Source organism: Oryza glaberrima, chromosome 7 (genome assembly GCF_000147395.1).
Source record: "Oryza glaberrima chromosome 7, OglaRS2, whole genome shotgun sequence".
Classification (NCBI taxonomy): Eukaryota; Viridiplantae; Streptophyta; class Magnoliopsida; order Poales; family Poaceae; genus Oryza; species Oryza glaberrima.
In genome coordinates this window covers 2625445-2646980 of record NC_068332.1, presented here as the reverse complement: position 1 = coordinate 2646980, position 21536 = coordinate 2625445, and the positions used below count along the sequence as shown (strand labels likewise).

Sequence of the window (21536 nt, the reverse complement as noted above, 5' to 3'; positions counted from 1 at the left end):
GTGGCGCCGGTGAGGTAGCCGTCGAGGCGTGCTCCTCGGATGACGGCGAGAACCTGAACCTTCCAGATCAGGTAGTTTCCCTTGCTCAACTTCTCCGTGACCGTGATTCCTCCGAGGGAACCTGAGGCCGAAGACTGGGACGAACTTGCCATTGTTAGATTGGATGGAAAGGAGTTTGTGGTGCTCTGATACCATGAAAGGAAACAGAGGTGCAGGAAGCGGTGTCGTTACCGATCTTGGTGCGCCCGCGTATATTTATATGGTTGCCAATAGCCAGTAACATGGCTTTACAGGATCATAACAACCTTGGCTAATATCTCTCTAACTAATCCTGATTACAATCATTATCTATCAGCTAAGATAAGATCGATACGGCCAGGTTGTTATGCTTACACATGATTATATCTAATAGACAATACTTGACGTTTTAGATAATAATACGGTCTCAAAAATATGTGTTTGATATGTTTTTCTATTATAATATAGACAATAAATAACTTTACTTTTGTTATACTACTACTTTGTAAAACAACAAACAAATCTATATATGTTGACCTTTAAACTAAATTTGTAAAAGTCATTGATACTTGAAGTTAATAAAAAAATGATCTTAGCCTTATTCAAAACTCAAAACGTAAAGAATTATGGAATGAAGGGTTAAGAATTATAGAATGGAGGGAACTAGTCTGAATTAAACTATGTATTATAGTCACACATTTCATTTGAAAACAGAGACCTCTTCAGTTGCATTGCGGGCAACAGAGTTTGGAGGGCAATACAATTAAGTTGAAAGCGCTAGTTTTACTCGTAACCCAGATAGACATAGATATAGATTAGGATACAACGCTTGATTTGATCCCGATTACAAAAGAGTTCGTCACATATCACATAGATATCAGTCACAACAATAGATAAGGGCTAGATTGGTCCAGTGCTATTACATAACACAAGCAAGGCACAGACAAGGAAAACCTTGTTCCCTTTTGCTTACTCTGGCTTTTGGACATGACTGGAAGCACGGAATGCAGCGTTCAAGGCGACATAGTTGCGAATGAGTCGAAGAAACGTGAGCCACCACCGGTACCTATTCTGGCGTGCAATGGCTGGTTCGAAGATCGCCCTAGGAGGGAGAGAAAAAAAATAAGGAGAATCCATGAGTCAAAAAAAATCTGAGTTTAAACATGTATAATGGAAAAATTAAAAGGAAAAATTGACTAATTAATGCCAAAGTAAAATGGGAAGTACTTGTGACCAACATATGGATATACTACTTTGGCGGTAGCGCGGGCGGCAGTGCTGCCAAGCTCCTGCAGTTACATATAAGATTGATGAGAAAAAAAACAGATAGCAGTGCAATGTCAAGCTCAAATCAACTAGTACTAATATTAATAAACCGCTGCAAGCAACAATAAAAGAAAACAGCCTGCGCAGCAAGTACCATGAGCAATAAGACTAGGTGAAAACTAAAAGCTAGCCATATAGGATTATTTTTAGATAATGTGATGCCAAACAGCTAAATTTGTTCATGGGGGAAAAGAAAAAGAAGAAGAGCTCAATTTATTCACGTCATAAAGAAAAAAAAAATCAATTGTCATCTCAGAAAAAAAATAGTCCATTTTTATTGGCTCAATCAACACAGAGACAAAAAGCGCGCACACACAAACAGAATGTACAATATGTAGTAATATCATCACAATTTAAGCAAATTAAGGGTCCAAAATGTTCACTACGGACAAAACCCTAATCAGAGAGGTAACTCGGTAAAAGTAAAAAGTGCGCGAAGGATGGTGATTGAGCGGTGCAATCATCATCAGACCGGATCAGAAACAAGCTAACACAATCGGTAGCGCGATTGATTAGGTTATCAGTAGCGATGAGACAAGTGCGAGGGAGAGGAGGGGAACGAATTGAACTGGCTTGATCATCGAGCTATAGAGAACAGCTCGGCGGCAGCACACGCATATATAGGATTACAGTCCAAAATTTTAGCCCCATAACTTGTTGTTTCGAAGAGGGAAAAAAATGAGCCCAATTTATTCATCTCATATAGAGGAAAAAAAGATCAATTTATTAATCTCAGGAAAAAAAAAGGGTCAGTTTTTATTGGCTCAATCAACAAAGACAAAACATACACACACACAGACATAAGGTACTATAGGTAGTAATATCCTGATAATTTGAAGCAAATTAGGGACTCAAATGTTCACTGCGGGCAAGGCACACATAGGTAAACCCTCCCTATCGGAGAGGTGAATCAGGAAAAAAAGAACTATAACCTGGGTTAAATCGCGAGCGAGCTAGAAGAGAAGGTGGTGATCGGTAGAGGTAGAGGAGGGGAACGAATTGAATTGAATCGGAGCGAACCTGAGAGGCGGAGGAAAAGGAGCGAAACGTCGGGGGAGTCCGGCGGGAAGCGGCCGCCGGGATCCTCAGCTTGGAGACGAGAGTGCGCATCGCCATGGCGGCCGGTCGGATCTGGAGGCGGAGGCGGCGGCGGCGGCGGAGGCTAGGGTTTGCTCGGTGGGGGGTTCTCGATTCCTCTTCTCTCTTCTGATGTTTTCTCGCTTTTCAGCCGCTCCACGAGGACGAGGGGATCCGTTCCTTTTATTCTAATAAATAAATAAATACCTAAAAATACCGGAAACCGAAGCCGACTAGTAGTGGTCTCCCGGCCATGGGCCACTTTCCGTATCTGATTTCCCCCTTTCGCGTAATTAGCGTAATGGCCGTGTTTTTGCAACGGATGAAAGAGATTAAAATGCTCATTCTCTTATCTTAACTGATACTGCATGAAAAGAAGAAGTTTTGCCTGGCAATCTGAAAACGCAATATGGTTGATCCACGTAAGCGAAAAAACCTGTACCATCCGATGGAGGAAAAAGGAGGATCAGATCGGATTGGTAAAACTCCAGTGCTGTCCTAGAGTTTTCCAGGCCTCAATCCTTACGTGGAATAGAGAGAACAAATAAGAAGGAAATAAAAACTGCAGCTCATCGTTTATAGGTGAAATAATCAACGGCACTGGAAAAGCCAATAAGACGTTTGCATTCACAACGAAAACATTTGCATAGTGCCATGAACATCCTAAAATTATTGGTGGCTAAATATAATAATTCATTATACTAATTTTAAAAGCAGTTAGCAATATTTCAACACAATGTAAAGGAAAGAAAATATCATCTCAAAACAACTTATATTGTAGTTACGACTTACAATTCGGCATGTGTAGTATTTTACTTAAATGTATACCTAGAATATTTGTGAACAGAGCGAGCAGTAAAATTCTACAATTTTGGTTCATACGATAATTTCATAAGTTTAACATAATCATAATAAATTGTATATTTTCATGATAATATTTATTTATTGCCAGTCAAGATAAATCTACCTAGCTAGACTTCTTGCAGAATATGTTTTCTGAAAATGTATTCAAGTATGTAAAACAAAATTAAATTTGCCAAATCTCTAATATTATAAAAATTGAAGATATTTTTGTTGATACTTTGATACGTTATCCGTATTTAAATCGGTTTTAATTTTATGTTTCGGTTTTAATCTTTATCTCTACTACTTAAAAAGAAAAAAAAAGTCCGACCCAAAAAGGTAAAAAAAGAAAAGAAAAGGTCCGACTCAAAAAGCGATAAAAGAAGCTTTTGTAGTCACTAAAAAAAATCTTGTCATAAAAAAATCATCTGAACCAGGAGAAAACTAGAAGCGAACCGGGCGCCGCTAGGCTAACAAAGGGACTACAGCCAAGATTGTCCAAAACCCAACTTTAACATCCGAACACCGAAGGACCTTACTAATGTGGTGATTGCTGCAGTTTTACGGTCTATTTGAAAATCAAGAAACAAAGCCTACTTTAACAACATTCTACCATATGATCCAACTGATATTTTACATGCTGCTTGTAATTGGGTGTCCAGTTGGGCGAATCTTGCAGACTTCGGAGGGAGAAGATTGCGGTGGGGAGTTCAGCTCCTGAAGCAAATCACAAATGAAGTCTTCAAGTCCCAATTCGGATGGAGATCGACCTGGCGAAGACTATAGTTCAATCGAGGGAAAAGACTAGGTTTCTACAGCAGCAAACCAAGAAGCAGATGACGGCTACAGGAGGTCTCCTGGAGGGGACCTTTTTGTTTCTCTTCTCTGTCTCTTTTTTCTCTTCGGTTGTTGTTGTTAGACTAAGTAGAGGACTCTGTTGACTGTTGTCGTGGAACTTCAAAACTCTTTATGCTTAGGTAATCCTTTTTCATTTCTGTGAATGGAAATGGAGGGCCCAGGCCCTTTGATAAAAAAAAATCCGAACACCGAACACTTCTCTAACCACATCTTTGCGATTGATGGAGAGAGAGAGAGAAGATGGAACCACTCTCCCTCCTAGTCCATTCAACATAGCCAACTTGCATAAGGTAGGATGCCGACACAAGAGGATATGACATCTAAAGTGAGCTTGTACCAGATGTTTGGGAGGTTTTGGCGGGGGCTGCCAAGAGACATATTTAGGGAGAGGAGCGATGAAGGCACCGCCGCCGCCGTCCGTCGAGATCTCAAAGAGAACCGAGACTGGGTTTTCCGTCGCACGTCACCTGCCTATCCACAGCTGATACTCCATTGCTCCACCACCATCCATCCTCTGTCAGCGCATGGGCACCGCTACATCGACACCCCCCGCCGGCGCGCCGAGCTGGCCTCTGTCACTGCCGGTCGCTCCTCCTCGTGCCACCCCGACCTCTACCACCGGCCTCCGCCACCGACCGCGCCTCCTCGCACGCGCCGGCCATAACCGCCGCAGGTCTAGGAGCAAACCCGCGTCAGACTCACGCCGCCTCAAGCCCTCAACTCCATTACCTTTGAGTCCAGGGACTCCACCACCGCCACAGGCCCTGCCTTGTCGCGACACGCTGACTTCCCGTTGCTGCTGGTGCCACACCGGTCCAGGCCTCCCGCTGCCGCAGTTGTCGGCCTTCCGCAGCTACCAGCGAGTGCCACCAGTGCCAGCCTCTCGCTGCCGCCACCGCCACCACCGCACCCGTGCCGGCCTCCAGTTGCCATCGTCATCGGCCTCCCACAACTGCCGACGAGAGTCACGAACCGACCTCCGCGTCGGCCTCCTCAGTGTGGTGCCGGCGAGGGCATGCACCCCGAGGTCCACCTCGCCATGGCAACCACGCGCCTCCTCCACGTGACCTCCTGCCTAAGGCTGAGCGTCGTCGTCACTGCCGGTCAGGAGAATGACGGATCGGGCCAAGGGGTGCCAGATCCGGCCATCTCTATCGCCAACCAGTGCAGCCGCCGCCGTCCCCACATGCCCCGGCCCCGCGTAGCATCACGACCACTAGTGGGAGCTCCATATCCGGCCATGGGAGGGCCGAATCCGGACTCGGCGACGCCGGATCTGGACGCTGACACCTTGCTCCCGTGCTCTAGTCTCGTCGAAGCCCCAACCTCCTTCACCACGAGGAGAGAGAGGGAGAGTCCCGCTGCCGCCGTCTTTGCAACCACCTGGCTTTGGCGGCGGCGAGGCAGAGGAGAGGAGGGGAAGGAAGGGACCGGTGTGGATTGCTTTGCAGCCCGTGTCGCCCCTTTTATCATAAACATTTGACATGTTGTTTAATAGATTCATAACATTTCAAATATGGAGTTTTTTTTCAAACAGGCAAAGAAGTACAGTTGGCTCATGTTTTGCCGCATGCTGTGCGCTCAAAATGTAAGAGATTGTCTGGATCATGTTTTTTTTATGGGTACTGTGCATTATTTGATTGCTGATTTGCTTCGTAATTCAAATTAGTTTCACAAAAAAGTTTGATCAGGAATTAACTACCAATTGAGTGCAAATTTCAGTTTATTTGCTCTTTTTTCATGTCAGTGCGAGAAGGGATATGAGATGTGCATTTGTTAATACATATTCTGTTTGGATGTGAAATATCTTTATGTTCTTGGAAAAATTGATCTCTTGTTCTGCCATTAACTTCTTAAGATTTAGAATATTAATTATGGACTTCTTAAATCTTGATTTAATTTGTTGCTGGCCTTGTACTGTCGAACATCATAGATGTGCACGTACGGCTATCGCTATCAAGCTCTATCATGAGTATTAATCCCACTTCGGTATATATACTGAAGTGTCGAACTCTCCATATATATTGATAAGAAAAGCTAAGATGAAATTTCTATTAAACAAAACATTATGAGTATTAGGGAGCTGCCAACTGATTGGTGCAAACTCTGTGTGGAGATGGTGTTGGTGATATGCCCTAGAGGTAATCATAGAAATAATTGTATCACATACTATGTTTACATATTTATCCGATATTGTTTCTTGAAATAGATAACTCATTATTGGTTAATGAATATGTGATTCTTTCATGAGACTCTTTATGTAGTATGTTACTATTTTCAAAGGATCCCTGATCAAATATCATATGTGGAACAAACATATTTAAATGATCAGCACATGTATTAATTGATGATCATGTCTCATGGATCATGGTATAGAGATACTAAATTAATAATGTGGACACATGTTGGTGAACATGTTGTTGGATAGACCCAACATGAGACACTGCAAGAGCCATATGTGTTGTGTCATCAGTGATCTCATTTAGTGTTGGTGTTGAATCCTTAGACCTGAGATTATCATGGTTCCCAACATGTGTAGTAGCTTACTTAGGGACAGCTAAACGCTACTCCGTAATTGGGTAGTTATATAAGTAGTTTTCGGGTATATTATGAAACATGTAGTGGGATATGAATAATCAAGATGGGATTTGCCCCTCCTATGAAGAGATATCTCTGGGCCCCTCGATGTTATATATTATGGAAGTGCATGGCCATACCAAAGGTGATTGAGGAGTCAATCACAAGTTATATAATCTATCACAAGTTCGAGTGAATGATTGAGCTATTAGAGGATGGCACATATCCAGCCTTGAGCTTAATCGATATCGTGAGGCAAAAGGGTTCATACAAATATACACTAGAGGTTCAACCGATATGATCTTTGTGTATGCCCGGTCGGTCAATACGTTCTGCTAGGGGCCGCTGTTGACATGTGGACCGAAAATGAGTTTTCGGGTTACAGCCGAGTGTGCTGAACCTACAGGGTCGCACGCTTAATGGGCCGAAATAAGGGAATTAGATGGAGATCCAATATGAGCTTAATTCGTTTAGGGATCCGAATAGGAGTCCTACGGGCCTTGGAGGCCCGAGTCATGAATCCTATATATTCGTGAGAGGTGTGACCGGCGGAGGTATTGCATCACGTGAGAAACCCTAGCCACCACTCCCCTCCCCGAGCAAAACCCTAGCTGCGCGCGGGTGCTAGCACATCTGCGTGTGGCGTTCCGTTTCTGTACGTGTGGATACTGATAGAGGCGCCGCTGCTTTGCGGTGCTGATCGGTGTGGGAGTACGGCGAGGAGAACCCATAAGGAGGAGAAGGTCGAGCCGGTGCGATCGACTACTTCCTCTACATCGACGCGCGCTACATCGCGAGGGTTCCTTCGCCTTCTTAGCGCTTTCTTCCGCTGCGCAGTGCGTCGTGTGGTAACGATCTATGATCTAATACTTGCATGGTTTTTGATTTACACTGTAGAAAATTTTGATTTATGCTATCGTAGCCTACGCGTATCCCAACAGATGGTGCCTGCAAAGCACAAGCTAAATTCAGGAGCTTTTCCTTTAGGATATGTATCATTATTTGTTTGTTTTGCTACAGAAGGTGGAACAGTTTGTAAGTTATTACTTTTTATTTGCTAGAAAAAATACCCATGCATTGCAACGGGTGAAGTCTATTTTACTCTTATTATTGTTATATGGTTTAGTTAAGATGAAATTAACTGTGAGAATTCGCTTGGATATATATATTTTTAGAAAATCATGAGCTGCAGTTAGGAGTCCTATCATCTCAAGTTAGAATGCAAGTTTTTTTAAACAGATTTCTTATATGATTCCTTCTGTATTACCAAAAGAGAACAATCTTAAAAACCGACTCAAATACAGATATGTATTTCCAAAAGTAAACGAACTTAAAAACCGACTCATATACAGATGACGTATAAAGATACCGGCAAAAACATCTTCTATTTTTATAATAGTAGAGAATACTAGAGATAGAGAAGAGATATAGATTAAAACCAAAACATAAAATTAAAACTGACTCAAACACGGATGACAAACCACGGAAACATCTTCAATTTTTATAACCGACTCAAACACGGTTGACGGACCGCGGAAACATCTTCATTTTTTATAATAGTAAAGATATGCATTTATAACCATTAATCCATTGTAAATCAATTATTTCCACCTCTTACATAGAAACTACACCACCAAATACAACATATGGGATTCTTTATTGCCTCATGATTTTGTGTGGAATGTCTGTGTGGTAGCCGGCTGAATTTTTTTGTCGTTTCAGCAGGATTTGAAGCCGTCGGATTCTCCACGCGTCAGGATCAAACCCCCTCCCCTCACGAGCACAGAGCACTGGCCACCTCCCCTCGTGCGCGCTGGCCTCCTGCATGCACCTCACGCTTTCTCTGTGAATATGGGCTTCTAGCCCATTTGTGTTGTCTGTTAAAAATACCCAACAACCAAATGTGCTTAAAATGCACATCAAATCTATCCAAAATATTCATTTAGTCGTCGCAATTCGCAAAGACGACAGAAATGCCATAAACTTGAATATTCATTTATGGATCGTACAAACACAACAAAAATAACTGAGATTTGAAGTAAAGAGTCACATAAGACATCGATGAACGCCATCAGTTCTGGTCCCCAAATTGTTCTTCCACATTGCAAGTTTGCAACTTCAGAAGAACAAAAGTAGTATAAAAGTGCATCATCATTGAGTCATCATACAATGAGGAGCATATCAATCTTCCAAAATTGTTAATGGAAACGTCTAATCGAGAGATAAACATCAACTTAATCTAAAAAGAATCAGTCAGTTCGATTTGTGAGATCTGGAAGCTCAGACAGCCAAGTGTTTCTTCAACTAGTACAAAGTAGCATAATCAGAAACTCATCCAAAGGGTTCCTTTATTATTATTTTTTGTAATGGTGCAATGAAATGGATAACGAAACGGTTACCTACGCAGGAGACCAGCTCTGGGGATACATTTTGTGAGAGATCAAAATCCTGAAAATCTTCTCAATTCTGATATTCAATCTGAAGCTTCGCCATGACAAGTTCTTGATGGAATTGTATTCCCAAAAAATAAATCCTTTTAATACTTGATGGAATTGCAGACCAGGTAGTGAAATACAGGGCGTGCAAAACTTACATATGGTGACAGGGGCGTGTACCTGTATACGGAAATCCAATTAGTCTTCAGAAAACAAAAGGAACAAAGACACATTACAACAGGGGCATTAATCTGAAGCTGTCTTGGAGAAACTGACAACTGAATTCAGTTGTTCAGACTGCCTGCCACATGATCACTGAAGCTCTCCAGTTGCAAACTTGCAACCTTTTGTGTGGATAATCAATGTTGCATTCGTGTACTGACTAAAAAAAATAAGGTATATTTATCGGTAGAAAGAGCATTGTGGGCTACCTAATTACTAGTGTTTTCTACTAATTTTCTTTCAGTAAAAAGGAAGAGAAAATTTGGCACATGATGAGGTCATTCAGAGGCTTGATTTGTCAAAATAACTAAAAGCTGCACTGATCTTGGCCAGCATTTCTTGCGATCGGCCGGCGTATATGTTCTTGCTGCGATGAAACAAGTGATTTTGAAAATTATTCACTTGCTCACAAATGAAACAAGTTCCAGATCAATCTCAAACTCTACCATTGTTTTTTTTTTCTTTTTTGAGAGGACTCTACCATTGTTGGTACCATGAATACAGTGCATCAGCTCGATTAATATGTAGAAAAAAATATAAAAATTTACAAAGATAAAGACAAATATAGCACATCGGCTTGATTAATATGTAGAAAAAAAATATAAAAATTGACAAAAAAAAATTTTTTTAATCTGACAAAGACAAAGACAAAAACAAAAACAAAAACAAAGTACCTAGTTACGTCTACAAAGTATCTAGTTACTAGTTGAGCTGTACTGCTACTAGCAAAATTATAAAAATTAGACAAAAACAAATACAAAATTAAATACTCTTCACTTAAAATTGTAATTGCTGACAAAAATTACAAAACCAAAAATTTAGCAAGACTTTTGATATGTAGCAAAATCTAATCTACCATCAGCTTGATTAATATATAGCAAAATTTTAAAAATTGACAAAAAAGAAGAAGACAAAACTACACAAACTCCTGATCCCCACTTTAATTGGAATTGGAAATAATTAGTGAACTGTTATAACAAAACTTATAACAAATAGACCACATTCACAGTGCTCACAAAAATGACAAAAAATGACAAAACTAGGAAGTGAACTGTTATAACAAAACTTATAACAAATAGCCCACATTCACAGTGCTCACAAAAATGACAAAACTAGGAATAAGTATGGCTAGTAGATGACAGAAAAACCTACTGCTAGAAGTCAGGAAATCTCCTTTAGAGATTATGAGCTGCTTATAGAAAATTAAACAAACCAAAATACCTGCTAGCTGAAAATTAAACTAAAGAAACTAAGTACTCATCATTGAGAACAAAACTTACAAATATATTTCTAACAAAACTAAGTACCTACTCTTCACTTCAAATTCTAAAGTGATGCATGCTAATTTCTAACATTCCTAACAAAACTATGTTATCTTTATTGCTAACCAGTTTACTGTTTAGTAGCTTATATGGTGCACTGACAAGGTAAATTAACCAAAATTCTACTGCACATAAATTAGACAAACTACATACAGAGTGCAAAATTTATCCCTTAAGTTCACAAGCATTAATTTGTTTGCTTCAAAAAGGAATATTTCTCTGAGAAAACACAAAACTGTTTCTAACAATTCTATGTCTTCGCACAATTTATAACAAAAAAAAAACGTTTCTCATTTCCATCCTACATCAATGAACTAAAATTCAGTGAAAATAGAACATAATCTTGACTTTAGATGGCCAGATCCGTTGGCGGGGAGGACGGGGACAGTGGGGAGGGACAGGAAGAGAAAGGGAGAGGGCGGGGTGGCGAGACAAAGAGGGGGAGGGGAAGAGGACGCACAGCGGCCACTTGCATCCTCACCTCTGCGCATCTTCCTCCCCTCCGGCCGACCGGATCCGCCGGCGGGGAGCCGATGACAGAGCTGGGAGGAAGAGGGAAAGGGGAGGGAGGAGGAGAGGGAGAGGGCGAGGTGGTGAGACAGAAAGGGGGAGACGAAGAGGATGTACGGCGGCGACTCGCATGCTCAACCTGGCGCATCTTCCTCCCTCCAGTCAGGAGGATCCGCCGGCGGGGAGAGCGACGGCGATGGCGGCGACTCACGTGAGGAGGCGAGGTGGAGGCGAAGAGACTGGCGAGGGGAACGCGTTGGGTTCCCATTCGGATCCGGAATAAACCAGGTGCACACCCAAAACTAGCTGTTTGCCCGGTAACGCTTGCACAAATCTTGGAACAATCTGATGGCCAGGAATTCAGCTGATAAAACAAAATTTTTCTGCAGGGTGTTGTATAGCAAATCCCCAGATAAGCCAACATTTGTAGACAAGCCCATACTGCTGGGCTCCGTGCAGACATGAGCCGGCACAATTGTCCGCTTCTCCATGTGCTTTCATGGTACTCCCTCCATTTTAGGTTACAAGATGGTACTCCCTCCGTTTCAGCTTACAAGATGTTTTTATTTTGGTCAAAATCTTTTGATTTTGGTTAAAGTCAAACTTACTGCTCTAAGTTTGACTAATTATTTTAGAGAAAAGTAGTAATATTTTTAACCCAAGATAAATATATTATGAAAATTTATTCAATTATAAATTTAATGAAACTATGTTGATGTTGTAAATATTACTGTTTTTTTTCTACAGAGTTACTTAAACTTATAATAGTTTGACTTTGACTTGAAACGGAGGGAGTCACTACTACAAAAATGGTATTTTCAGGCGGCCAAAAACTATTTTTCCCGGCGGGGGAGTAGTCCGCCTAGAAGCAATCGCATGCGAAAATCATCGATTTTCGCAAGCGGCCTAGTCACCCGCTAGTGAAAATCATCTCTATAAACAAAAAAAAAAATCGCGGCCACCCCCACCCGCGCCCCTACCCACCTCCGGCCGATCTAGGGTTAGGGTTGGGGGGCGCCGCCGCCGCCAGGAGGTGAGGGGAAGTGGGGATCTGCAGGGGCGCTGCCGCCACCACCGCCCTGCCCCGGCATCCCTCCGGGCGGATCTAGAGGGAGGGGAACCGCTGCCGCCACCACCGCCCTCCCCCGGCCTCCCTCCGGCCGGATCCGGAGGGAGGGGAACCGCCGCCGCCGCCGCCGCCACCTTGCCTCCCCCCCTTCGGCCAGATTTGGGAGGGAGGGGAGGGGAGCCACGCCGACCGCGCGCCTCGCCTCGTCGTCGACGGTTCCCCCTGCCGCCTGTCGCTGAGGGAGTTGAGGGAGAGAGAGTTGAGGAAGAGGAGAGGTGAGGGAGAGCCGGAGAGGAGGAGAGAACTGAGGACTTAGAAAAAAAATCCCCTCATGTGTCGAGTCTATTTATATTCCACACTAACTTTCGCAGGCAGACAGCCAGTTTCAACCCGGTTTACATTTTTTTAGGCGGCTATTTCGCTCCGATGATCATACCCGCCTGCGAAAAAAATACCCAACGTTGGCAAAAATGTTTTTTTCTAGTAGAGAGTAGATTCTAGATTGGGTATCCACATCAAGAACATAATTCAGAAAACATAATACACAATTGTACTCCAATTTAATTTTACTGTGTTATGTTTCTTCTTCTTTCAATCAGCTTCTGACCAGCGAAGTCCTTTTGTACTGGAAATTGTCAGGTAATCTCTACTGCGTGTGTTCCCTAATCGAAGGATGTAGCAGTGCATGTGTATTCAGTTGTAGTCTCAAACAAAAATATCGAGCATTTGATGTAGATCAGAATTGTACTAATATGAACAAAATTTGTGTACCATAATAAATCAAAGAATTTAAATTTGATTTATTTGGAACTATTTTACTTACAAAATCTACTTATAAAAACTAATTGTACTACACAACAATAATGTACTATATATGCAAACTACATAAAATTCAATTTTCAAAATTATTCTGTAGCTTTAGGTAATCCCTTTACTACCATCATTAAGGTTGTGTTCGGCTCCCTGGGTTGAGAACTAATACTCCGCGCATGTAAAACGGAGCAACTCATTGGCACATAATTAATTAGGTATTAGTTATTTGTATATAAAAAACAGATTAATATGATTTTTTAAAAGCAAGTTTCTTATAGAAAAGTTTTGCAAAAAAACGTACCGTTTAGTAGTTTGAAAAGCGCGCTCGTGAAAAAAAGGGATGTGAGTTTGAGAAAGTGAACAAAACAACTCAGCCTAATGGTTCTTAAAATAATAAAAAATATTTTCCCTCGCTGTTTGTCAAGTTTAATTTATATTAGAGCCACAAGCTACTTGTCTGGTTTAATTTATATTGATTTTTTAAGTGCGTTGCATATGCACGATTAATTACTAGTTCTCTTAAACTTCCATTCCTTCTCTCAATTTCCAACCAATCAAACAAACCTAAATGTAAACGAACCAAACCGTATGGCACGTACGGCACGGGTTTGCAAAACAACATGAGGGAGAACGACATCGGTGCTGCCGCCTATCGACCTCGTGCTCAAGGCATCGTGCAAGCGTTGTGGCTCATCGTCATGAGGGTGCTGCTTCCGCCAGCCACACCACGATCGATGATCGATGTTTTGCTGTTCTCTTTGCACGCGCGTGCATAGGAGTATACAACACCGTCTTGGTGGATACCACCGCAGAGAAGGAACTCTCGATCGATCAGCATATTCACCGTCGATCGGTTTGGCATAACACAATGATAAGGAAGTGGATTTTTATCCCCTACCCTTGTATTTCATGTCGTCCAAAAAATTAAAAAAAATTGATATCATAGATCAATGTGAAATATGTCATTCCATAGACATACAAAATACAAATTCAACCTAAATAAATAGAAACAAAAACAACAAATTTTATTGTGAATAGTACACAGTCAAATCTATCATTTTTTTTTACTTGTCTATGTTGAATTTGATTTTTCTGTGAAACTGACATATTTCGTATTGATCAATTATACCTTTTTTTTTAAAAAAAAACAGCTATTTAAATTACATGTAAAAATGAGAAGATTCCCGGAAAATAAGGCTGCTCCAAGCAACAATGAACCGGAGTTTTTTTTATGCCCTTAATGACACTAAAAGTTTAAATTCTTCATCTGACAGAAAAGGTACATGCATGTTAGAGATTAACTATATATTTGCAATAAATTAATTCCAATGATAGCATGCAACTCAAGAACTTAACCCTTGCTTTTGCTTTTGATCCTCCTATCGTGTGGCACACGTACTTATTTGACAAAAGAAAGCAAAAAAAGAGAGGATAATTACAGCAACACAAAACCAAATACTCCATCCGTTTCTAAATATTTGACGCCATTCACTTTTAAAAATATGTTTAACCGTTCGTCTTATTAAAAAAATTGAAGTAATTATTATTTTCCTATCATTTATTTATTGTTAAATATACTTATATGTATACATATAGTTTTACATATTTCGCAAAAGTTTTTGAAAAAGATAAACGATCAAACATGTGCTAAAAAGTCAATGGTATTAAATATTTAAAAATGGAGGAAGTAATTTTTAAAATGAGACAGGTAAATTACCATTATGCGAGACGGGGAGCCGGACGTTCATGAGGAACGGCATCGACATAGGTAGCCGACATCGGGCCGAGCTACCCAGCGCACGCGTACAGGTACAGGCTTCGGAGCACGGCGTTCTACCTGCTGGGCAACAACGTACTTCGACGTCGATCGACAAGCTCATCTCCGCCGCCGCCGACGACCAGCGCCACCCGCCTCTTGGACAGCTTCGAGCGCCGCCCACACCAAGATCATCCTCCAGGAGGTCATGGCAAAGAGAGAATGGCCTAGTTTTAGTGGTGGTGTACACTAGTATTTGTCTCACTTTACTTGTCATCACATTCACATATACTCCATCCGTTTCTAAATATTTGACACCGTTGACTTTTTAGCACATATTTAACGGATCGTCTTATTCAAAAACTCTTGTGAAATATGTAAAACTATATGTATACATATAAGTATATTTAACAATGAATCAAATGATAGGAAAAGAATTAATAATTACTTCAATTTTTTGTTGAATAAGACGAACGGTCAAATATATTTAAAAAAGTCAACGGCGTCAAATATTTAGAAACGGAGGGAGTATATATATATATATATATCCTCCTCATCACACATACATATTCACATCCACGCTACGCAATATAACTTCATATACTGAGTACTAAAAAAGCAACAGAGCAGTCACTCATTTGAATTCCAGTTACTAGTCTGTCTTTATCATCCAAACAAAGCTAGCCCAACACAGCACAGGGCACTTCTCCAATAAAATACAACCAAACCTCACATCTTGTTATTACCACTGCACATTGATGCAGCCACAAATTAGATACTACTACTACTATCAGTAATGCAATGCGATGCTCGTACAATCAACAAAGCCACATGACAAATCAGAATATCATACACACCCTCTAAGCAAATGCTCAAGCCCCATCACACGGAGGGGATGCAAATGAAATGAACCATTGCATCCCTCAAATAATTCTTAAAATGAGACAGGTGAATATCAATACCATACCAACGTCAAATTCATAGCTTAACTCAACATACGGTTTGTGACGTTGCATGGCAACGATTTACATACAGTTCATTCTAGTGATCTAGTCCCAGTCTCCGTGCTTCATTGACAAAAAAAAAAAAAACACGCTACTACTACTACTGAAGCCACGATTTGAGATTATTGAATACTAAAAAGCATAGCAAGTCCTGTAGAACAACACAAACATGCAGTAGAATAATAACTCTAGTGAATCAGCTCAACGTCAACTAAGCTAAGCAAAAGGATCATCTAGTAAGAAGAAGCAATATAGGAATGGGTTGTCTCGCATCTGATCCACTGTGGCTTCCCCAGTGCGATCCTTTACCCAATGGAGCTTCTGCTGAACCTGGATGGACAAACTCTCCCATGTCTTGTGCCCTGTAACGTCTTCAAGCAACTCTGATAAGCTGGAGTAAGTCATCAACAGGATCTGTGCTACGAAGAAAAGTGTATGGAGCACCATGTCCTTGGCGCCTGCTCTCTGGTCGACGCTCCGGTGCTTTCTACTCGTAGTATTATACTACGAGTAGAATTAATCTTGACCGTTTATTTTAAAGGGTAGATTAGTAATCTTCTAATACATATTAGAGGTAATTTTGGCTGGGGCTGATTTCTGTGTCTCGGTCGCTTGATCGCATCAGGGGCCCGACGCAGTCACTGCATCTCGCATGTTACTTATCGCCGCGATGGAACCAATCCATTCCAGCGTCGGCTGCGCGTGGCCTTCCGCCGTTCCGCGTGCATCCAATCGGGGCAGCGGTGCGCAGTTCAATTCGGAGGCCGCTTCGACGATGATCCCGGCCCCTCCGCGTGCGGCGGAGACTCGCTTGGATCCATTCCGGCTAGAGTTTGCTTCTGGAAAATACTGCTGTTGCTGCTACTGAATTATACTGTTGGTGACGAAAAATCCTGGCACTGCTGGTGCTTACTTGTGCAGTTGGTGACGAAAAATTGTAGTGCTTGATGTTTCATGAATTCTGCTGTTGGTGATGATGTATGTAACTAGTGTGTGCCGCAGCGAGACACCATTGCAGAGTAGCAGTTAAGCTCTTGGTATTGTGCCATTTTCGTTGCAGTTCTGCGTGTTTAAAGGTTAATGCCTGCTGCTTTTCAAATGTTACGTGGATCTATTTGTGCCATGAATGAAACAATATGATAGAAATATAAATCATCCATGTTTGAATTTTGTTTCATATAACTCTTGATTGCGCTTTGTTGATGATTTTTTTTTTACGCGAGACTCTACCTTATTACCATTTGATTAATGGTGTGTCAAGAGAGTTACATAAAGAATTTAGTTGTCCCAGAAACAGCTTGAGCACAAAAAAAATCCTGTAAAGACAACAGAGAGCAGTGTACGCAAGCTGCTAACCCATCTAGCCACCAGTGCCATCTCCATCAACACAAACACCTCCGGAGAGTGAAAGGCACGGCCCGAGCCATTCATCGTCAGATTCAGATATTCAGTAGATCTACCTTTGACCATTCCAATCGAACACTCATATATTAGTAGCAGTGAAATTTAATAGACATGCATTTGATTCGATCAAAGACGTTTGCAACAATGATCCATCCAACTCAGGTTTTTCATGTGTGCACCGTGGGGCCTTCACGGCCTATGGCGAAAGTATCCCGCTTCACTGAGATGCTAGGCCCTGCTGCGTAGCCTCTGATGGGGAGAGACACATGCGGCAGCGGCGTCCGGCTGCAGGTAGAGAGGAGCGCGCGCACGCGAGCGGCGGTGTCGTGATCATGTACGCTGTTAGGTTTAGTAACTATTAGAAGACGAGTTTACCCTCCGCATATAGTTTTTTTAACAAATTTGCCCACCCACGCTTCTACTACCATAAGATGAGATGGTAGTAGAAATATATCTGAACCATTCAATCAAATTAGATCAATGGTTCAGATCGTTTTCTACTACGAGTAGAAAGCACCGGAGTGAGGCTCATTCAGAAAACGTGTTATAACTTTGTCTCAGTGTTAGTAGGCAAGCAGCTAAAGCAAATGATTTGCATCAGTAATAGAATCACCTGTGTTGTTCCAAGGCCTCCACAATCTTACCCACTGCTGCTCCCAGAGCTTCACCTTGATTGACTTTGCCATTGACATCCATCACTCCCGCGGCAAATCGGTTGGTGGCGGAGGACGGGAGGGGACGCTGAGGAGGCATCAGCCGCACAGAACCATCGCCAAACAAGAGCTTGTGCACCCTTTTCAGGGCAGCATCGACAGCCATCCTCTCCGGGGATGTCGTCGGCCCCAGCAGCAGCCGCACAAGCAGCTCGCCGGCAAGCGCGGCGCCGGCGCGATCCAGAAATCGAGTCTTGGCCGCGTCCTTCACGCCGGCGACCGCCGACGTGGACTTGGCTCTGTACACGACGAAGGTCGCCGCCTGGAGCAGACGCCGGGCACCTCCGAAGCGGTCCACCTGCTCCTGCCGCCGAGGCTGCCAGGCATGGCCCAGAAGGGGACGACCCCGACCGCAGCCGCTCCCCTGCTGCCGCCGGCGGAGAGAGCGGACGGCAGGGTCCAGCGGTCGGCGACGAGGCCGCCGGCGCCGGGGTGGTCGGTGGTGGCGGTGAAAAGAGAGCTCTTTATCTTGACTTGGACGGGAATCGGCTCGCCGAGGACGCCGACCTTGCCGCGGAACGGCACGCCGTTCACCGCCGTCGCCTGGAACAGCGCGCCGCCGCCAGCTGCCTCCGAAGCGGTCCTCCTGCCGCCGTGGTGCTCGACGACGACGACATCCTTCCCCTTGCCAGGCATGGCCCGGAACAGGACGACCCCGACCGCAGCCGCTCCACTGCTGCCGCCGGCGGAGGGAGCGGTCGGCAGGGTCCAGCGGTCGGCGACGAGGCCGCCGGCGCCGGGGTGGTCGGCGGCGGCGGAACGGGCGGACGCTGCCCCGGCCGTTGCGATGGTGCGCGCAAACGACGGCACTGCCGCCGTGTTGCTGGCCTTGGCCAACACGCGGATCATTCTTCGTCGTCGTCGGCGGCGGCGGCGGCGGCGGCGGAGGATTGGTAAAACCCTAAGTAGATAGTTTGGTGTGTAGCGTAGCCTGCCGGCGTGGGAGAGGAGGGAAGTGTTTTGGCGTGGGAGGTGGGAGACAGTGGGATGGACAGGTGGGAGACAGTGGATGGACTGATGGGTGTTTGGATGGGATGTACTCTCTCTCCGTTTTAAAATATAAGTATTTTTAACTCTAACACGTTCTTCGAGATATTACTTTTGACTAACAATATCTACAATAATAAAATGTTTTAAATAAAAAGATATGTATATTATGATAGTTTGTTTAATGATAAATCTAATAACATCAATTTTACATTATTAATCTTTTTTATTTTTTTGCCATTACTGATCAAAGTTAAAAATGTTTAACTTGTCACTATGCTAAAACTGCTTATATTTTGGAACGGAGGAGGGAGTAATTAATTAAGTAAATCAACATCTATATTACTATTTTTCTATATAAAAGTTAAAATACATCATTTGAACGTACCGGTAACAACCAAACAACCACGAAACATTAGTATTTTAGTGTCATCTTAAATCATTCTACGCAATACAGATTCATCGAACGTTCTATTAAGTCACCACGTGTCACATTTTAAAACTAGAAAAAATTCTTAGAAATTCGAGCATCATTAGTTTTTACTTAAATCGATAGCATGTTATTTTCAAGCACTATAAACATATCATGTCTTGAAAAATATTAGTTTTTACTTAAATCGATAGCCTGTTATTTTCAAGCACTATAAACATATCATGTCTTGAAAAATAGGGGGAAATGAGAAATCTGAGAAAAAGGACACCTGATCATTGGATTTCACTTAAATCATTCATGAAAATAGAAATAGAAAGTCACCTTCACCTCCCTCGCTCATATGCCCACAACACTACCCACCCCTCTCTGTTTGGCCCGAACTCTACGCTCTTCATTAATCATAAGCTATCAAAGTGAAATAATCAATAGTTATAAGATACATGTGCGATGTCTGATCTAACTTTTATTGTATTATAACGAAACAAAAAAATGCAAGCATATGCCTATATTTTATTATATAAGAAATATGAAAGTTGGGAACAATGACCCGTGCACTTTGCAGGTCATCCAAATAGTAACGAAATACTATCAATAATTATCAACACAAATTACGTCATTATACATCAAAGTATAAAACAGTATTTTTTTGACGGACAACATCCCTGCCCTTTTTACATGTCATCCAAAGATAAAATAACTATGAAATAATTCAGCAACATAGGATGCACCATCATATATTATTCTGTAAACATAAAAACTAAATTAAATATACAATGCCTAAGAAAAATATATCAAATAAAAAATCGGTGGGACATATACCATTCGCCTTTTACATGTCATCCGAATTGCCATAAAAGAATTATGAAATAATTCAATAATACAAGTTGCGCCACCATACGTTGTTTTGCAAACATGAATTAAATTAAGAAATGAAACTTTAACTCAAATATAAATAGTCCAAATCACTGCATAAAAAATCCAGTGGCTTTAGTTATAGAAAACAAATCGAATTACTTCATGTTTTTTAAAATTAATGTGGTCAAATAATTCGAGTAGCCTAAGCGCTCTAAATCATCTAATAGATTTTTTTAAGGTACCATCTAATTGATTTTAGATGGTGTTTAATGCACTTTAGTATATCCGTAGATATTCAAGCATGTATTCATAATAAATCACATTAAAAAAATGTGTGCACAATTATATTTAGCCCTCCGATTGTATTCACGCTAGGCTATAGAGAGCCTCACACGCTCTACATGAAACGTCCACAGATAGGTTATTTCCCACACTATGCAATCACTCAACAAACTCATGCATTCAGATAGGTTACATTCAATTAATAGTGAGAACCTATATCGGTCTTACATGCTTATACAAAAGGTAGCCCATTTATTTTTCAAAAAAATGACATAAAATGCACCGTCACTATTTAACATATCACAAAGTTTAAACTTAAAATAAGAATTGTATAAAACAAAACAGAAAATAGAAAAAAAAAGGGGCCAATATGAACTGCATTAATTGAACTAATTGGAGAAAATCTTATTATTTCTTTTGATTCATACTTGCACTTAAATTAAAACAACCATTGCCATAACCATTGCGTCATTTTTTTTAATTAAGTGCTTAGATATTAATATTTTCTCTATCCTACACCATGGTATTATGATTTTCTCCACATATTATTGCAAGAATAAGCAAAAATACTAAGGTTACAGTATATAGTTGATTTAGAAGTTATATTCATAACTATTACATTTAATTTTTAAGGGTCAAGCTGATTAGATTTTTGTTTTTAAAAGTACAATGGATCACACATATCATAGGGAATCAAGACCTAGGATGTATGTATATATCCTCTGTCTTATTCATATATAAGTAATAATTAAAGTGCATCAATATAAACCAAATAAAAGGAGGGCTAGCTAAATGGTATAAATAAAATACATTTGTTAGCAATAATAGTCTTTTAAGATTTGATAGAGAAAACATAGCTCCTAAACATTCATTTTTTTTAAAAAAAACACCTACCTTTTAATTTACATTTAATTTGTTAGATACGTTTTCTGAACAAACTAAGTCTGTTGTATTTTAAGTGATGAAGAAGATTACATATAATTGCTTAAAGAATGATTAAATATTATACCGAAAAAGCTAACAGACAGATTA

The 21536-nt window shown here is 41.4% G+C and overlaps 1 long non-coding RNA gene and 1 other non-coding gene across 3 annotated transcripts; both read right to left on the bottom strand.

The window, feature by feature from the left end:
* Positions 1-8237: 8237 nt before the first annotated feature.
* On the bottom strand, positions 8238-11465 carry LOC127778949 (uncharacterized). Of its 2 annotated transcripts, none has more exons than XR_008018585.1 (3): positions 11306-11465; positions 9099-9314; positions 8238-8576 (listed from the first exon to the last, which is right to left on the bottom strand). It is a non-coding gene; the product is annotated as an uncharacterized LOC127778949 (long non-coding RNA). The 2 variants fall into 2 exon arrangements; XR_008018584.1 differs by having other exon boundaries at positions 11328-11465.
* Positions 8765-8860, bottom strand: LOC127780993 (small nucleolar RNA Z159/U59). The gene has a single exon (XR_008018883.1). It is a non-coding gene; the product is annotated as a small nucleolar RNA Z159/U59 (small nucleolar RNA).
* Positions 11466-21536: the final 10071 nt, after the last annotated feature.